Genomic DNA, 7,331 nt, shown 5'->3' on the forward strand with positions numbered 1-7,331 from the left:
TGGCGTCAAAAATCATCAAAAAATGTCATAGTATAGATAATGTCAAAAAATCAAAAAATGTCATAGTATAGTATAATGTCAAAAATATCAAAAAATGTCATAGTATAGTATGGCGTCAAAAATCATCAAAAAATGTCATAGTATATGTAATAGCATGGCGTCAAAAAATCACCAAAAAATGTCATAGTATAGTATGGCACTGAAAACAGTTAAAAATTGTCATAGTATAGAGGGAGAATAATTTAACTTTCTTTAACTTTCCTTTTCTTTTTAAATAATAATTGCAATGAAGCTTTGGACAGTTTCTGTGATCAAGATGTTATGTCCTGCAGGAGGAGAAGACCACATCACCTGAAGAGGACAACAAAAGTAGTTAAATATTCTTAAAGATGTTTAGAGATGTATAAGATTTTAGTAAGCTTATCTTTATATGTGCTCATCACTACATTAAATGTGGGGTAAGGGAATAAAACAATGTGTCTCCAAGTGGTCAAATGTCTGTCATTATCTTTGCTGTGGCTTGTTAAATGTTTAAATATTGTCTAGATCAGAGTCAATAAAGTTTTGAAGTGGAACTTTTGGAGTTTCTCTGTTTCCATAAAAATGATCTTGTGATGCAGAAATGCCAACTATTTTCTACTTGTGGTTTTCAGGTATAAGGTTTAATGTTTAATTGAGGATAAAAACTCGAAATTGTGGCAACCCTAACCCTAACCCTAACTGGCAAGAAAAAACTGAAACCCTAACCCTAACCTCTGGCTAACAATGGCTAAAAGCTGTAAATGTAACCCTAATCCCTGGCTACAAGTGGATAAATAAAACCCTAACCCTAACCCTAACCTTTGGCTACAAGTGGATAAAAAAACCCTAACCCTAACCTCTGGCTAACAGTGGATAAAAACTGTAACCCTAACCCTAACCTCTGGCTACAAGTGGATAAAGCTGTAACTCTAACCCTAACCTCTGGCTAACAATGGCTAAAAGCTGTAACCCTAATCCTAACCTCTGGCTACGAGTGGCTTAAAAAAAAAAAAAAAAACCTGTAACCCTAACCCTAACCTCTGGCTAACAGTGGATAAAAACTGTAACCCTAACCCTAACCTCTGGCTACAAGTGGATTAAAAAACTGTAACCCTAACCCTAACCTCTGGCTACAAGTGGCTAAAAGCTCTAACCCTAACCCTAACCTCTGGCTAACAGTGGATAAAAACTGTAACCCTAACCCTAACCTCTGGCTACAAGTGGATTAAAAAACTGTAACCCTAACCCTAACCCTAACCTCTGGCTACAAGTGGCTAAAAGCTGTAACTCTAACCCTAACCTCTGGCTACAAGTGGCTAAAAGCTCTAACCCTAACCCTAACCTCTGGCTAACAGTGGATAAAAACTGTAACCCTAACCCTAACCTCTGGCTACAAGTGGCTAAAAGCTGTAACTCTAATCCTAACCTCTGGCTACGAGTGGCTTAAAAAAATAAAAAAAAACCTGTAACCCTAACCTCTGGCTAACAGTGGATAAAAACTGTAACCCTAACCCTAACCTCTGGCTACAAGTGGATTAAAAAACTGTAACCCTAACCCTAACCTCTGGCTACAAGTGGCTAAAAGCTGTAACTCTAACCCTAACCTCTGGCTACAAGTGGCTAAAAGCTCTAACCCTAACCCTAACCTCTGGCTAACAGTGGATAAAAACTGTAACCCTAACCCTAACCTCTGGCTACAAGTGGATTAAAAAACTGTAACCCTAACCCTAACCTCTGGCTACAAGTGGCTAAAAGCTGTAACTCTAACCCTAACCTCTGGCTACAAGTGGCTAAAAGCTCTAACCCTAACCCTAACCTCTGGCTAACAGTGGATAAAAACTGTAACCCTAACCCTAACTTCTGGCTACAAGTGGATTAAAAAACTGTAACCCTAACCCTAACCTCTGGCTACAAGTGGATAACAGTGGCTAAAAGCTGGAACTCTTAACCAGAAAATAATCAATGTTGAGAATTCATTTGAGTAAGATAATCCTTTATTAGTCCAACAGCAGGGAAATTCACTGTTACAGCAGCAGAAATAGAAAAAGTCATGATATACACAAGATATAAACAAAATAAGATGTATAAACAGGACTACGTACAGAGTAATAGATGGTATATGAGTACTGATATTGCACACTATTTGAAATAGCAAAATACCAAAATGAAATGGAAAACACAAAATCTAACCTAACCCACAAACACTGTGTAGAGCTCTGAGTGTGAGTATGTGTGTCAGAAAGGGTCAAAAATTGTCACAGTATAGTGTGACAAAATGTGAAAAATTATGTTTTTTTAAACCTATATTAAAAGGGTTTAAATTTTATTCTAAACTAAGGTTTTATATTTTCAGCACATATTTTTTAGACTTGTTTTTTGCAGCTAGTGTAGAAATAATACTAATTAAAACAGATACATTACAGCAGCTTTAATTTGTTGCCATTTGTTCCAGACAAGAGGAAGGTGTGTGTGTGTGGAGTGTCAAACTGCAGCTGAGATAATGATAATGAGTCAGACTGAAAAGAATAAACCAACACTGACCTTCTGGAAATGCCTTCTGTCTCTTCTCTCTGTGACTTAATGGCTAAAGTTTGAATCCTGTGAGGAAGAACACAACAAACATTAATATAAAGATGTGACTTTTAATACATAAAAATTAAAGCACAGAGTTTCTGGGTATTGAACTTCAAACTGTCAAAAAAATCTACAAAGACTTAGACCAGAGTCTGACCTATCTCGTTCTGGACTAATCAGAACTAGTCCAAGAGTCAAATTTGCTTTTACACAAAGAAGCAGCTACTCTGACAGGAGAACTGACTCCACCAGCTCCTGATATTCACACAACAGCAGAGGATGGAAATTATTTCTTCAAAGTCACTTAAAGTTTGAACTAAATTTGGTTGATAGAAGTCAAAATGAAGCTGTACTGTACTAATGAGATCGACAGAGAGAGAGGGACAGACAGGGAGAAAGAGAGGGGGAAAGGGAGAGAGATAAAGAAAGAAAGGGAGAGAGAAAGAGAGAATGAGACACAGGGAGAAAAAGAGGGGGAAGGGACAGAGACAGAGAGAAAGGCAAAAGAAAGACAAAGAGCGACAGAGAGAGAGAGAAGGAGGGGGGGACTAAAAGAGAGAAAGCATGAGAAATAGAAAGAGTAAGAGAGTGAGGAAGAGATACAGAGAGAGATGGGAAAAAGACAGACAGAAAGAGAGGGGGAGAGAGAGAGTGAGAAGGAACAAGAGCAAGGGAGAGGGAGGGAGAGAGAGAGCTGATGTTTAAATTCTTTGTTTTCTTTGAACTGGTCATTCTGTGTAAATAAACTTATTAATAAACTTTAATATTGAATTAAGTCATTTTGTGACAAACTATTCAGACTTTAGGTCAGTTACTGAAGATATATAATTTGCTCTGTGTTGGACAGTTGATGTAAAGGTGTTTGTGAATTACCTGGAGGCCTCCATCCTGGTCTCAAAGAACTTCTTCAGTGTACGAAGACTCTCTGCGATTGTGGTCAAAGAGGTGACATCTGGAGGAAATAAAAAGAGAAATATACAAAGGAAAATGATCAATACACTATGACCTATTCGTCATCAACAGTTTAACCCCTACAGCTGAACCAGAACATTTTCCAAATGATAGAGTGTGTGGGTGAGGAGTGAAAATGGGCTGTCACATGTGACAAGAAAAACATCATATCTTTAAGAATCAATAACAATACATATTTTTGGCAGAAAATTAACTAAAATGACTATCTTAAACCTTAAATTTCTATATGAATTGTCTGTCAACTTATAACTGGAGGAATTGTGTATATTACTGTGAGCTGCATAATAAAAACTTTCACTCACTACATTTTTGAAAGCAGCTTGTGGTATTTTTAATTCTACTTCAGTCCACAGGCAATTTATAGATTTATAGTAAGTTTGCTTATCAATTTGATAAAAACTAAATCTTACTTTATATCTGAAAAAGTCTTTAATTGCCCTGTAAGTTATAAAGATAATTGAAAATTATATTTCCAAACATTTGAGAGCTGAGTTAAGTGTCTTTTCTTTTCCTAATTATATTTACAGTTGATTGTTTACATAAAGACTATTTTAAGCTTTAAGCTTGGTCACTACTGTGACTGTGATAAAAGCAAACTATATGAGTATGTGATAATGACTGATTTCTAGATCAGTATAATTGTCTTACAAAGCAGTTGATTGTTTTATTAATAAATTCATAAATTACTGTTTACATTTTTTAAGAAATATCAATATTTACCTACTGTCACCTTTAGTGAATCCAGTTGTTTCTGTGATTTCACCTGAAAAACACAGAACATTTATTGAATTTATTGAGTTAAGTTTGTTTTTGTTTGGTTTTTTTGTTTACAAATTAGAAACTCTACAAACGTAAGATTAATAACTGAACGAGAATATATTCAACATATGCAACTGAATGTCTAGGTGCTAAGGTCAGTAATGTCACAGGTGGTCACAGTGGATGTAGTGCCGTTTCTGAATTACCTGGAGGCCTCTCTGTTGTTGATCTGGTCTGGTATAATCTGGTCTCTGGACTCATGGATGAAGTGCTGACACCTGGAGAAAAAAGACTATTATGGAAAATGGAATATTATGAACATTATTACCTATTCCTCATCAACAATTCAACCCGAGACATACAGAAATATACTACATTGTAGCTAAACTACAACATTATAGGTGTGTTTTAGAAAATGGGAACATCCTTAAACTAGGACCAACAGTTGTCTATTAACTAGTCACTGAAGCAATTGTGCATTTAACTGTAAGCTGCATAATAAACCATTTCACTTAAGTAACTTTTTGAATGCAAGCCCCAACAGCATTCCTACACTGTGATACTGTTACTACTAATGTATTTCTTCCACTACAGTAGTTTTCTGTACGCACCGGCTGTCAGCTGAATGGTCGAACATTAAAACACTTTCAGCTAATTACTTTCTTACTGTTTCAAGTTCTCATATATAACTCCAATCAGCTATAATAAATATAATAATTATTATCTTAAACCTGACGAAGGCAAGCTGAGAAAGTAACAATAAGCTGAGCTCACATTAGCAGCAGCCCACAGCTGTTCCCTCCCAAACAATTTACACTGAAGGAATCTTAACCTACAAATGAAACGCAGTGAGTATGGGTTGTGTATCAACTAAACCAGGAAATGAAATCTATCAGAATAAACTACCATTTTAAATATGGATAAAATAAGGTAGACAGGAAGAGGAAACGACTACCTCTATAAATGTGTTGCCAATTTTTCACCCAAAACATTAATCTAATCTTAACCAAAGTCCCAACACAATTAGGTCAAGTGCACAATCAAAACTGTGATTATATTTCACTGCTCACTGCAAATGGCCAGAAAGAGACGACGGTACAGACCATAATTAGATATAAAACAAGCAGGTAGAGACACGAAACGATGCAAATCGACCACAAAGGCACAAAACAATCACAAACGGCAAAACACCCAATAAGAGACAAGAAACAGAGACGCAGAAAGATGCAAAAGTATCACAAACAGACGCACAATGATCACGGTGAGATGCTTAACTGCCTCAAATAGATGCAAAATGACCAGAAACAGACACAGGAGTTCATGACCAACTACATCATCATCAGACATCAGAAGGCTAATGCTAATTCTATTGCTAGCCGCTAGTAACTTAGCTAGTTAGCCTTACCTTGCGCTGCAAGTATGGCCAGCGTCCTGGCTCACTCGTGTTCGGCAAAAGAGCCCCAAAGGTTATATTAGCATCCAGGCGTCTTCATAACAAACCGAAGCAACAAATCAAGCGCTGTTTTACGTATTTTCACTTGTTTTCCCGACTTTTTCCACCGGTCTACTCTCTTGGAGTGGTTCACTGCTAACAACAACAAACGCTAGCCAACACTGGCGTCGATTGGTCAGCTGATTTGCCTAGCGCTGATTGGTCAGCTCACCCACCAGCAACGGCCTCTGGGATTGGTCCAAATTTGCGGAAGCTGTTTGAGGTTTATAACTAATGGGGAGCCGGAATTGCTGTCGCTGTTAAAAACATAGACATTGTTCGTAATTCAAAGAGAGTACTCATCATGCAATACTGATAAACTGTCTCAAAAATAATAAAGGAGCAGCTGAAACACACGGGATCCACATGAAATATGACGGTGAGCACGGGGGAAACACTATCACCCCCCCACCCCCCAAAAAAAACAAAACATAAAACAACAACAACAACAACAACAACAATATTAATAATAATGCTAATGTGGGTAATACTGTCAAATCCATGGTAACAAATTGACATTTGTTTGTGCACCAACATATTACCAGCACTATAACTGTAATAATAAAAACATTTCCCAATCCAGAAATAATGTCTTCCAGCTTCTTGTTTTGTCTAACCAGAAGACAAAAACCTATTAAATATTCAAATTACAGTAATGGAAAACAGACATAAGCAGCATTTGAGAAGGCAGAACCAGCCAATGTTTTGCATTTTTGGTAGATATGTGACTTAAGAATTCATCTAGGGCTGCAATGTGCAGTTATTTTCATTATCAGTTAATCTGCTGATTTTTTTTTCCTGATTAACTGATATATCATTGCCAGAAAATATTGAAAAATACCTTTTATACTTTCCCCATAGAGGCATCTTCGAATGTCCTGTTTTGTCTGGCCAGCAGTCCAAACTTCAGAGATACTCCATTTACTGTCATGTGTGACAAAGAAAAAAACATCAAATCCTTTTTTGAATTTTTATCAATTTATCACTTGAATCTGTAGTACTTTTTTCTTTGTAACTCATGCACAGCCAACATCATCAAAATCAAACTGTAAATTATTATAGTTTGATGCTATGATTTTAAATGTAGGAAGAAACCGGAGCCAGCATTGCCTTAAAATAGCCAGTTATAAATTTGTTGGAGATACAGAGTAACGTTTGGCCCAGAGCATATGAGGCCACCTAACAGGTTAATCTGGTCATGATTGTATGAATTTATATTTTAAATCATAATCTGCTGAGAAGCCCAAAAAGTATATTTCATCTACAGCTGTTTAAGAAGCTTACCGGGTCTGTAATGTCTATTTAATTATTGTTTTCTAGTCTGCAGCCATCGAATCAGTTTTCACAGTGACAGACAAACAGCGCACTGATGCAGGAGGTCAGTTAATGCTTACTGTATACACCTGTACGGTAATTTGTGTTTGCATGAGACAAACATTTGAACGTGATGCGCGCTGCACATCCGGCCAATTACAACGAGAGGAAGATGACGTCAGTGGCGTTTCGTGCAGGC

Source organism: Lates calcarifer, linkage group LG15, assembly GCF_001640805.2.
Source record: "Lates calcarifer isolate ASB-BC8 linkage group LG15, TLL_Latcal_v3, whole genome shotgun sequence".
In the NCBI taxonomy this organism is placed as follows: Eukaryota; Metazoa; Chordata; class Actinopteri; family Centropomidae; genus Lates; species Lates calcarifer.